This window comes from Erythrolamprus reginae, chromosome 1 (assembly GCF_031021105.1).
Source record: "Erythrolamprus reginae isolate rEryReg1 chromosome 1, rEryReg1.hap1, whole genome shotgun sequence".
Classification (NCBI taxonomy): Eukaryota; Metazoa; Chordata; class Lepidosauria; order Squamata; family Dipsadidae; genus Erythrolamprus; species Erythrolamprus reginae.
In genome coordinates this window covers 27,899,930-27,912,658 of record NC_091950.1, presented here as the reverse complement: position 1 = coordinate 27,912,658, position 12,729 = coordinate 27,899,930, and the positions used below count along the sequence as shown (strand labels likewise).

At 45.4% G+C, this 12,729-nt stretch overlaps 1 protein-coding gene across 3 annotated transcripts in view; it reads right to left on the bottom strand.

Annotated features, from left to right (window-relative positions):
- The window catches only part of PIK3R2 (phosphoinositide-3-kinase regulatory subunit 2), a 68,775-nt gene extending 57,247 nt beyond the window's left edge, over positions 1 to 11,528 (bottom strand). For all 3 annotated transcript variants that reach the window (XM_070748166.1, XM_070748175.1, XM_070748186.1), the window contains exon 1: positions 11,423 to 11,528. The gene's annotated coding sequence lies outside the window, so the exon portion shown is untranslated. The remainder of the gene's footprint in view (positions 1 to 11,422) is intronic.
- Between the last annotated feature and the right edge of the window lie 1,201 nt (positions 11,529 to 12,729).

Genomic DNA, 12,729 nt, shown 5'->3' with positions numbered 1-12,729 from the left:
TCTGAGATGAACAGCACAACGGAAGAAAAAATGGACGTCGTGACAGCTCCTTTTATAGTGGAGCTGTCAAACTCTGAGCCAATGACAAGGTTCTGTTTTCCCGCTTGCCAGCTACTTGCGCCAGAGCCAATCAGGCTCGACTAGCAGCTGGCATGGTTGTAACTGTGAGGATTTAACACCCCCCCCCCCCAGATGGCACATGCGTAGTTGACGAGGAACACGGGCAGCCGTCGACCAAATCGCCTCAGCTGAGGGCTGGCAGCCGAAGGAGGAGGAGGACCTGGAATGCTACTCCGTGAAACTGCTTGGAGACTTGGACTGTGCCATATTTGGAGGCCCGTGCAGCGCTGGAGAGGCCCTGACCAGGTGAGGCCAGCGGCAGAGGTAGTGTTCGGCTGGATGAGCTGCATTGCGGGGAACTCGCTGGCAAAGCTGGTTTATGTGGTGCCTCCTAAATCGTCCAGCATCCAGGCGCACCCTATAGGACAGTGATGTCGAAACTATGGCATGGGTGCCACAGGTGACACATGGAGCCATATTTGCTGTTGCCCTAGCTCAGTCCAACGTGCATGTGTGTGCCAGCCAGCTGGTTTTTGGCTTGCACAGAAGCTCTGGGAGGGCGCTTTTGGCTTCCAGAGAGCCTCCGGGGGGATGGGGAGGGCATTTTTACCCTCCCCTGGCTCCAGTGAAGCTTTTTGAACCTGGGGAGGGAGAAACACAAGCCTACTGGTCCACCAGAATTTGGGAAACAGGCCATTTCCGGCCTCCAGAGGGCCTCCGGGGGACGGGGAAAGCTGTTTTCGCTCTTAAAATCATATATCCTCCCAATCATTCATGGCCCCAGGCCCACTGGAAAAGCCAGGTCTTAATCACTTTCCAGAAAGCCGGTAGGGTAGGGATAGTGCTTATAGTTCCAAAACATCAGAGCCACCACAGAGAAGGCCCTTCCCCGCAGTCCCGCCAGCTGGGATTGTTTGGTGGACGGGACCCGGAGAAGGTCAACTCCGTGGGCCATTATTGGCCACTGGGAAGTATGAGGTAGCAGGTGGTCCTGTAAATAGATTGGTCCTAAGTCATGTAGGGTTTCTGTAAAATACAGAAGCCACCAAACATACAAATACTAGGGGGTTAACAACAGATACCACAACAGAAAAGGTAGATTTATTTTGCAAAGGAGAGGCAAAAAAAAATCTTGAACACCCGGTTCTTATCTAGAAAAGTTCTTAAGTAGAGGCGTTCTTAAGTAGAGGTACCACTATACATCTCACACAAGCTTGCAAGATTTTTTCTTCTGTCTCACTCTTGAAAGGAGATCTGGAAAGATCCCAATGGCTCATATCCATCATCTCTGTTTGATTGTTTCCATCCTTGTGATTCTGGATAGAAACCCACAATTCTTGGACAACGTGCAGCCTCTTGAACTAAGCCCCATCTTTGCTCAGCCCGTTGACTTTTTGCCACCTCCACCACTGAGGATATCTTTTCTCTAGATCAGGAGCATCCTACCTTGGCAACTTTAAGACTTGTGAACTTCAATTCCTAGGATTTTCCAACCAGCCACAATTCTTAAAAGTTGCCAAGGCTGGACGCCTCTGCTGTAGATATCAAATATCTCTAGGGGACATTTTCTTTGAAATTTTAATATTGCAAAATAAAAAGGAGTCTAAAGACACCTTTTCAAAGGAATATAACAAATTAAAACTCATAGCTTTCAGTAAACTGCAGGTCACTTTACCAGATTGACCTTTGTCTTATGCCTTTCAATCCAGTCTGTTAGCCTGAAAAGGTGCCGTCAGATTCCTTCTGATTTTTTTGGTAGATGATTATAGATGAACGTGGCCTTTCCCCCTGCAATATCTTCCACTATCCAAAACCTCCTGTAGCTTTACAATATCCTCCTCTGACCTTTCCAGAGCTCACTCGCCTCAGCATATTTAATAGTTCGACTTTAATTAAGTCCATGTGGGTTGCATCTGAAATTGGCTCTTTATTCACAGTTTCTAATTTAGTGCAGAATAATCACTGAAACCTTGACATTCCCACACTCCACTAAAATAAACTTGGGGCCCTTCCAAATTTTATGCTCCCACTAGTCATTCTAATATGCAGATGGGTAACCTAGAGCAGTGTTTCCCAACCTTGGCCACTTGAAGATATCTGGACTTCAACTCCCAGAATTCCCCAGCCAGCATTTGCTGGCTGGGGGATTCTGGGAGTTGAAGTTCAAATCTCTTCAAGTGGCCAAGGTTGGGAAACATTGACCTAGAGAGCCCTCTGGATTCACAAGTGCTCTTGCCTTGACCATGTTGGAAACATAGAAACATAGAAGTCTGACGGCAAAAAAAGACCTCCTGGTCCATCTAGTCTGCCCTTATACTATTTTCTGTATTTTATCTTAGGATGGATATACAGTGATCCCCCGATCATTGCGAGGGTTCCGTTCCAGGACCCCTAGCAATGATCGGGTTTTCGCGAAGTAGCGCTGCGGAAGTAAAAACACCATCTGCGCATGCGCAGATGGTGTTTTTACTTCCGCAGCAGCGAGGAGCCGAAGATTGGGGTTTCCCCACCGCCCACGCAAACTCCTCGCTGCCGCTCGCCCGCCCTTCGCCCGCCCACGCCGTTCGCTCGCGCCGCTTCCCAGCTGAGTCCTGAAGCCAATTCGCTTCAGGACTCAGCTGGGAAGCGGCGAGAATGAACGGCGTGGGCGGGCGAAGGCGCGTGGGCGCGCGGGCAGGCAAGCGGCGGACAAGCCGTTCTCTCGCGCCGCTCGCTCGCTGCCGCTTCCCAGCTGAGTCCTGAAGCCAATTCGCTTCAGGACTCAGCTGGGAAGCGGCGAGAATGAACGGCGTGGGCGGGCGAAGGGCGGGCGGGGCGGCAGCGAGGAGTTTGCGTGGGCGGTGGGGAAACTCCTCGCTGATGCCCGCCGCTCGCCCTCCCGCCAGCAAGAGGGGGAAGACCTAGGGAAGCCGCCCAGCAGCTGATCTGCCCGGCGCCATCTACGCATGCGTGCCCATAGAAAAAAGGGCGCGCATGCGCAGATGGTGTTTTTACTTCCGGGTTGCAAAATCGCCATATAGCCGTTTCGCAATGATCGGGATCGCAATACCCGGGGGATCACTGTATGTTTATCCCAGGCATGTTTAAATTCAGTTACTGTGGATTTATCTACCACGTCTGCTGGAAGTTTGTTCCAAGGATCTACTACTCTTTCAGTAAAATAATATTTTCTCATGTTGCTTTTGATCTTTCCCCCAACTAACTTCAGATTGTGTCCCCTTGTTCTTGTGTTCACTTTCCTATTAAAAACACTTCCCTCCTGGACCTTATTTAACCCTTTAATATATTTAAATGTTTCGATCATGTCCCCCCTTTTCCTTCTGTCCTCCAGACTATACAGATTGAGTTCATGAAGTCTTTCCTGATACGTTTTATGCTTAAGACCTTCCACCATTCTTGTAGCCCATCTTTGGACCCGTTCAATTTTGTCCATATCTTTTTGTAGGTGAGGTCTCCAGAACTGAACACAGTATTCCAAATGTGGTCTCACCAGCATTCTATATAGCGGGATCATAATCTCCCTCTTCCTGCTTGTTATACCTCTAGCTATGCAGCCAAGCATCCTACTTGCTTTCCCTACCGCCTGACTGCACTGTTCATCCATTTTGAGACTGTCAGAAATCACTGACAATGGAAGACAATGGAAACTCAAATCAACGAAGGCAGTGATTTGTGTGACAAAAGGGAGTGCAGGCATTCCCTCCTCCTCACGCATGCGTGCCCTACCGTGCTGCCCCCTGCGCTTGTGCGCAACCCTCCGCCACGCATGGGCCTCACTGAAGCATGGGATGGTGAAAAAATGGACTTCCAGTTTGCCTGTTGTGCTGTTTTTCGCACAGAGAAGCTTCCTGAAGCCCTGGAGTGCGTAAAACAGCACAACGGGTAAACCGGAAGTCCAATTTTCCAAACTTCTGGTTTGCCCATTGAGCTATTTTTCACATACTGAAGCCTCCAGAGAGTGAAACGGCTGACACATGCGCACTGGAACTGACACAAGGCAATGCCTCGCGTGCCCTCGGTTATGGCTCCATAGGTTTGCCATCACTGAACTAAGGGCAACAGGCTTTTTATCTTAATCTACTGTCCAGCGGCTTCATTTCTGCTCACAATCCTCTAAGAGTCACTTATTTTAACTTGCCCGGGATGGAATACGGGAAGAGTTTAAAAACAATACCGAAAGAGTTTAAAAACACATCGTTTCTGCCAGGCCTGGGGACATTAGATCTTCCTCCTGACCAATGAATGTCTTTAGTGTGATTTATTGAGTGAAGGTTAATAAATGTGTTAAAGTTAGAACTTTTAAGGATCTTTTTAGTATATTAATTGGATAAACTGTATTTTTTGTATATGCTGTGAGCCGCCCCGAGTCCTCGAAGACGGGCAGCATACAAATCCAATTAAATAAATAAATAAATAAAATAAGTCCTCAGCTTACGACTACAACCAGTTGTTGAAACTGTTGTTAACTGATTTTTGTCCCATTTTCTTAATACCGTTGTTAACGAATCAATAAAGTTGTTAAGTTAGTAACGCAGTCGTTGAATCTGGCTCCCCCACTGACTTTGCTTGTCAGAAGCAGGGGTATAATGTCCCTACTTTGCCCGTGCCTGTCAGTCACCGGAAAGCCGATCGAGAAGCTCCGCCTACCCGACGCCATTTGGGTTCTTTTACACTCTGCGCATGCACAGAACGCTTTGCACATGCGCAGAAGGTAAAAGAACCTAAATGGCGGCGTCTGGGCGGAGCCTCACTCTGCCTTCGTGACTGGCTCTCCAATGACTGACAGGCAGGAGCGAACCGTGAGATTTCACCCCTGATCAGAAGGCGGCAAAAGGTGATCATGTGACCCTGGGAGGCTGCAACCATTATAAATATGGACCAGTGGCCAGACATTGGAATTTTCATAATGTGACGATGGGGATGCTGCAAATGGTCGTAAGTATGAAAAACGGTCCTAAATCTCCTTTTTTTTAGTGCCATTGTAAGTTCAAACAGTCACTAAACAAAAAGGTTGATAGTCAATAGTCAAGGGACCACTTGCACTGCAAATAACTTTCAGGCTACACTGATTTTGGAGAAAAGAGAGTGCTGTTTCTTTTAACCGACACAGACTTCAGAGGATAATCAGAAGTGCAGAAGAAACAATTGCTGTCAATCTGCCTTCCCTTGAGGACCTGTGTACTGCACGAGTCAAAAAGAAGGCTGTGAAAATATTTACAGACATCTCACATTCTGGACACAAACTGTTTCAACTCCTACCCTCAAAATGAAGCTCTTGAGCACTGCACATCAGTACAACTAGACACAATTTTTCCCCAAACGCCATCACTTTGCTAAACAAATAATTCCTTCAACACTGTCAAACTATTCACCAAATCTGCACTACTATTAATCTTCGCATTGTTCCCATCACCCATCTCTTCCCATAAATGACTGGCTGTAACTTTGTTGCTTGCATCCTTACGATTTATACTGACTGGTTCCTAATGTGATTTGATTAATTATTTGTACCTGGACTATCATTAAGTGTTGTACTTTATGATTCTTAACCAACTTATTTTTTCTTTTATGTACACTGAGAGCATGTGCACCAAGACAAATTCATTGTGTGTCCAATTACATTTGGCCAATAAAATGGCCAGACTATTTTACAGGTCTATTGCCGCATACCTTCCAGAGACCAATAAGAGCTCACAGAGTTGGCCTTCTCTGCAGGTTGGCGGGACCACGGGGGAGAGCCTTCTCTGTGGCTGCCTCAGCTCTATGGAACCAACTCCCCCCCCCCCAATATCCGTATTGCTCTCACCCTGCTGGCCTTTTGCAAGGCCAGGAAGACTTGGCTTTGCCGGCAGGCCTGGGGGCCATACATTTACATCTTCGATGGCCAATTGTATGAATGGTGTGTATGTATATGAGTGTGACTGCCATTTCTTATAATAACTTTTAGTTTGTTAGTTTTAGCCTTAGAAAATGTTTGACTTCTTTTACTGTTTTGTATCTATTTATTGTATTCATACTGTTGTTGTAAGCCGCCCTGAGTCTTTCGGGATTGGGTGGCATAGAAGATAGATGATGATGATGATGATGATGATGATAATAATAATAATAATAATAATAATAATAATAATAATAATAATAATAATAATGGGGCTTCCCAGATTCGCCCACGTTTCTACAACACTCCGTGGCCTGCATCAGTTTCCGATCACAATTCGAAGTGTTGGTAATGACCTTTAAAGCCCTACATGGCATTGGACCAGAATACCTCCGGAACCGCCTTCTACCGCATGAATCCCAGCAGCCGATAAGGTCCCACAGAGTTGGCCTTCTCCGGGTCCCGTTGACTAAACAATGTCATCTGGTGGGCCCCAGGGGAAGAGCCTTCTCTGTGGCGGCCCCGGCCCTCTGGAATCAACTCCCTCTGGAGATCAGAACAGCCCCCACCGACGTTTCGACGAGGTCTCACTCGTCATCTTCAGGCTGGTGTTTCTGTCCTTGTTCTCTGTCCTTGTTCTCTCTCTCTCTCTCTCTCTCTCTATATATATATATATATATATATATATATATATAGAGAGAGAGAGAGAGAGAGAGAGAGAGAGAGAGATAGAGAGAGAGAGAGAGAGAGATAGATAGATAGATATAGATATATATGTACAGTATATAGATAATTGATATAGATATATTTCTTTTAATATTAGATTTGTTTTACTATTATGGTCTTTTACTATTGTTGTGAGCCGCCCCGAGTCTTCAGAGGGGGCGGCATACAAATCTAATAAATACTAATAAAATACTACTACTACTACTACTACTACTACTACTAATAATAATAATAATAATAGATTTGTATGCCGCCCCTCTCTGGAGACTCAGACCGGACAGACGACAGACAGAGAGACAGAGAGACAGACAGACAGGGTTTTGTTCTGTTGTTCTGTTGTATTTCATTCCACTGCATTCCATTCTGGAACCGAGCAAAGGAACCTGGTTCAGAGATGCCCGTCCATGTAGGATGCAGAAAAAGGAGAGAAGCAACTGAAACTCTCTGGAGAAAAGCTCGCCTAAGCGACATTTTGCCCGTCCCAGATGCAGCCTGGAATGTGGGCAGCAGCAGCTGCTGTTCGGAATAAGCCTGCTCTGGGAGGCCGAGCCTTCTCCAACCCAACTTTTTACGACAGATGTGGCAGCTCATCCAGGATTTGTGCCGAAGGAAGCACCAGGTGCACGCACGACACAAAAGAAGTACAGTCCCTTGCCCAGAGGGCTTAATTTGACCCGAGTCAGATGAATGTTGGATGGGCACAGGCTGTGGGAACAGGGATGGTGGCCCTAGGAGCTTCGAGGAAAGATCCCGAAGGAAAATGGAGTTGTCTGAGGAGAGCTTTTGTTGGCAGGTGAGCTTATGAAAACACAGGGAGCAGGAAGAGGCAGAAGAAGCAGGAAGAGGAGGAGCCCTAATCAGGGATTAGAAAGGAATAAACTTTTTAAAACTGAGGACTAGACTCTTGATGGGGACACCGCATGAACACTAGATAAGGAAATCTCATCGCAGCTCCAAGGGGAAGGGCGGAAAATAAGATTAGGCCGACTTTGAAAATCAGGTAGAAATGTCAAATACAGCAGATAACCTTCTTGACCCTGGTATCTTTCATGAAAAGATTGACAATTTGCAACCTCAGCACTAGCAGCAAGTTTGAAAAAATGCTGTTGTGAATGAGACTGGGGGTAAAGGTTGCAACAGCCAGCGAACACCAGCCTGGCTAAAAGAGCTGAAATCAGATTGGAAAAAGACCCTGCAACATCGCACCGCCATTTCTAAACACGCACCGCCACAATTTCTACACACAGCACTACAATTTCTACACCGTAAAGCAAAACTTTGTGTCAGAATGGTGAAATATCTTGCATCGGCTCCGAGTCTCCGGAGGGGGGCAGCATACAAGTCTAATAAATTATTATTATTATTATTATTATTATTATTATTATTATTATCATCATCATCATCATCATCATCATCATCATCATAATCTCAACCAAAAAATGCTCTGTCCTGCACATTGGCAAAAAGAATCAGAAACTCCAAATACAAGCTGAATAAACCATACCGTGCAGATGACCCTCACTCTGTCAAAGACCTTGGAATACTCGCGTAAGTGCCAAAGCCCACTGCAACAACATCACCAAAAAGGCTTCAAGAGTTGTTAACCTAATCCTACATAGCTTCTTCTCCAGTAATATCACACTACTAACCAGAGTACAGTATACAAAACATTTGCCAGACCAATCCTTGAATACAGCTCATCTGTCTGAATCCAAACTGCATTTCAGATGTAAATACATTAGAAAGTGTCCAGAGATACTTTACGAGAAGACCCCTCCACTCCTCTGCTGGCAACAGAATATCTTACACAACCAGACTTGAAATCCTAGGCTTAGAATAGAATAGAATTTTTATTGGCCAAGTGTGATGGGACACACAAGGAGTCTATCTTTGGTGCATATGCTCTCAGTGTACATAAAAGAAAATAAATATACATTAGAAAGCTTAGAACTATGTCGCCTTCGAGACGACTTGAGTGTAGCTCATAAAATCATCTGCTACAACGTCCTTCCAGTCAATGATTACTTCCGCATCAACCACAACAACACACGAGCACACAACAGATACAAACTCAAAGTAAACCGCTCTAAACCTGACTGTAGAAAATACGACTTCAGCAACCGAGTAGTTAATGCCTGAAACTCACTACCCTGACTCTGTGGTTTTGTCACAAAAGCCTCCAAACTTTACCCTTAGGTCAGTGGTTCCCAACCTTTTTTTGGCCATGCCCCACCTAAGCATCTCTAAAATCCTGAGGCCTCCCCCCATGACATATAATTCATATTATTCAAAAAGTGAACTACTCACACTGAGGAAGCCTAAAAGGCCATTAACTAGGTTTATACAAGGTTCCAATTGCCCCCATTAAAAATGAAATTGCCCCCTGTGGGGCATGGGGCCCACATTGGGAACCAGGGCCTTAGACTGTCCACTATTGACCTCACCTGATTCCTAAGAGATCAGCGAGGGGCGTGCATAAGCGCCCCAGCGTGTCTACCATACCTGTCCTAATGTCTCCCTCTTATTAGTACCCATCTCGTGTATATAAACAGCATTACGTCTATGTATATTATCAATACATACTTTACAATAATAACAGTTAGAAGGGACCTTGGAGGTCTTCTAGTCCAACCCCCTGCTTAGGCAGGAGATCCTACGCTACTTCAGACAGATGGTTATCTAACACAGTGATTTTCAACCTTTTTTGAACCACGGCACATTTTTTACATTTACAAAATCCTGGGTGTGGATGAGAGGCGGCCTGCTATTGGTTCATCACAAGTGGTTGGGATGAATCCTAGAAGGTGATTGGTCAGTGAGCATTCCCTGTGCCTCCACTCTTCCTGTCGCTGATAGCTGGAGGGATTGTGAGGGGAATGTTTATGTTTGGATGGAGGCGGCTGGTGGCGGGCCGGATAAATGGCCTCCACAGACCGTATCCGGCACGCGGGCCATAGTTTGGGGTCCCATGTTTAATTTCTCCACGGCACACCTGACCATGTCTCATGGCACACTGGTTGAAAAACACTGATCTAACATCTGCTTAAAAACGTCCAGTGTTGGGACATTCACAACTTCTGGAGGCAAGATGTTCCACTGATCAACTGTTCTGTCAGGAAATATCTCTATTTCTAAGTTACTTCTTTCCTTGTTTAGTTTCCAACCATTGCTTCTTGTTCTACCCTCAGTTGCTTTGAAGAATAGGTTGACTCCCTCTTCTTTGTGGCAACCCCTGAGATACTGGAAGACTGCTATCATGTCTCCCCTGGTCCTTCTTTTCATTAAACTAGACATACTCAGTTCCTGCAACCATTCTTCATACGTTTTAGCCTCCAGCCCCCTCATCATCTTTGTCGCTCTTCTCTGCACTTTTTCTAGAGTCTCAATATCCTTTTTGCATCGTGGCGACCAAAACTGAATGACAAAAATAAAATAAATAAAAAGCCACCCGCTAGGCCCCGAAACATTTCAGCCACCAGGATCACCCAAAATAATTGGCCCGTGCCTTGAAAAGCCTGGAAATATTTGTCTTTGCCTCCCCTCCCCCCTTTTTTTCCCTCAGAAAGGGAAACTCAAAAGACTGGCCTTCTTACAACTTCGCAAAGAGATGCTTTTGGCACAATAAGTTCCGAGTTGTTTCTTTTAAAATAAAAAATAAAAAAAAAATTAAACCATGGTGGAATATTTCAATTAATTCCTCCTTCTTCATTTTTTCTTTTAAAAAAGAAACTTGGAAATCCCGAGAAAGACGAAGGTGGCCGTTCCTGCCCCATCGAGCCTTGGGGGAGGGGTGTTCAAGACCCAGATTCAAATTCTAAGAGTTCATGTAGACCAGTGTTTGCCAAACTTGGGCACTTGAAAATATTTGGACTTCAACTCCCAGAATTCCCCAGCCAGCAAATGCTGGCTGGGGAATTCTGGGAGTTGAAGTCCAAATATCTTCAAGTGCCTAAGGTTGGCAAACACTGGTGTAGACTTTCCACTTAGCGGCTTCCTGCTCTCCCCCACCACCACAAAAGCCACAGTAGAGGTGGGGGAAGGTACACAAAGCAAGATCCTGGTTTCTCTCCCCCACCAAACTTCAGGTTTTCCTCTCCTTCAAGCCATTTCCTCTTGCAAAATATATATATGTATATATATCATTTATTTCTCCCTTCTGGGCCAGCGAGGGCATTGTAGCCCCAGCGCAAAGGGGAGAGAGGAATGCACAAGTCCAATCCCCCCTCCTTTTTTTTTTCACAGATGGGGAGCGGGAAGGAAGTGGCACAGGGAAAGGGGGGAGGCGAAAGAGCAGAAAAAAGGGAGCAGAAATTCTCCCCTTCCCTTCGCTCCTTATCGCAGATTCCCCCCCCCCCCCATCTTCCTAGCGTCCAATTCTTCCCCAAAATAAACCTTATTTTAATTCGGTTTCCAAAGCGGAGGCAAGAGACTTTTCTTTCCGTGCCCGGGCACCGCAAGAGTCGACGGCTTGCAAATACAAGCAAGGAGAATCGACCCTTCTTTTTTTTATTCCCCCCCACCCCATAATCGAATCTGCCCCCCTCCCCCCCCCCAAAAAAAAAATCCCCTGCAACGACTGGAAATGGTGGATTTGCATGGCACCAATTTCGCACACACACCCCCGGGAAGGATTTTGTTTAAAAAAATATTTTTTTGCAATGCAGGTCAATTCTCCCCGCATTAAAAAAAAAAGAGGAGGGGGCTCCCCTATGTGGAACGATCAAGTTAAACTCCCCCCTGTCTCCGCACCCCTAAACTTACCTTCTCTCGCCCACGAAGCGCTCCTCCAGCTCCCCCTCCTCGCTCCAGCCAGCTCTTGGCGCTGGGAACCCAGCTGCAACCCAGGGAAAGAAGGGGGGAGAAAAACCGGGAAAGGCCGAGAGTTGACGATCGGATCCGAGAATACCCGAAGTCTCTCCTTCGGGGAGAGAGAAGGGGAATTAAAGAAGAAGAAAAACCACCCCACACACGATCCGAACGCTATTGGCGGAAAGAACCGAGTGTCAGCCCGAGCGCGCCCGAAGAGTCGAAGGGGGGAAAAAGATAAATTCGTCCTTTTGTCTACTAAAGTTGGAGTGTACGCTTCCTTTCCCTCCTCGCAGTCAATAGATAAACAACGCTCTCAGCGATGCCAAGCTTTCTTATCGTCTAACTTAGTGTTTCCCAACCTTGGCAACTTGAAGATATCTGGACTTCAACTCCCAGAATTCGCTGGCTGGGGAATTCTGGGAGTTGAAGTCCAAATATCTTCAAGTTGCCAAGGTTAGGAAACACTGGTCTATCTGATAGGGGAGACCAAACCTTAAAAGTTTATCCTGGTTCATTTTTTCTAGCAAACATTTCTTGTCTTAGCAAGAACTCTAGATCCTTCCTTCCTTCCTTCTTTTTCTTTCTTTCTTTGATTTTTATGCCACCCAATACCCTAGAGACTATTATTGTTGTTGTTATTATTAATATAATAATCTTAATAATTAATAATAATCTTAATATTATTATTAATTCTGCAATTGTGGGAATAAAGGTTTTTTTCTTAGCCCGGATTTTGCTGGCATAGCGCTGGAGTCTGAAGCAGCTAACGTTTTTTAGATCTCAATTGCCATTGAGCGATGTTGGTGTTTCTTCCAGGGTTAATCATGCCAAGGGGTGAAGGGGTTTTCCCTGTAGGGAAGGAAGGCCTTGAAGGGTGGAAAATGCATCGAAACCGGGGTCTAAAGCCAACAAAGCAATATGTATAGAATAGAATATAATTCTTTTTTTCTGGGTAATTTTTTTTTAATTTTTCTTCTCCAATCACATGTACAGAAAAAAAATACAGTACCATTAATTTTAAGTTATACAATACACCATTTTACAATTTCGGTGTACATAGCTTAACCAATGCTACCTCCTAAACATTTGACATCTGAACAAAAATAATTACTCCAATTCTTTATATGAATATACAGTAATTCTTTATTGGCCAAGTGTGATTGGATACAGGAGGAATTTGTCTTTGGTGCATATGCTCACAGTGTACATAAAAGAAAAGATACATTTATCAGGAATCATGAGGTACAACAGATAGAATA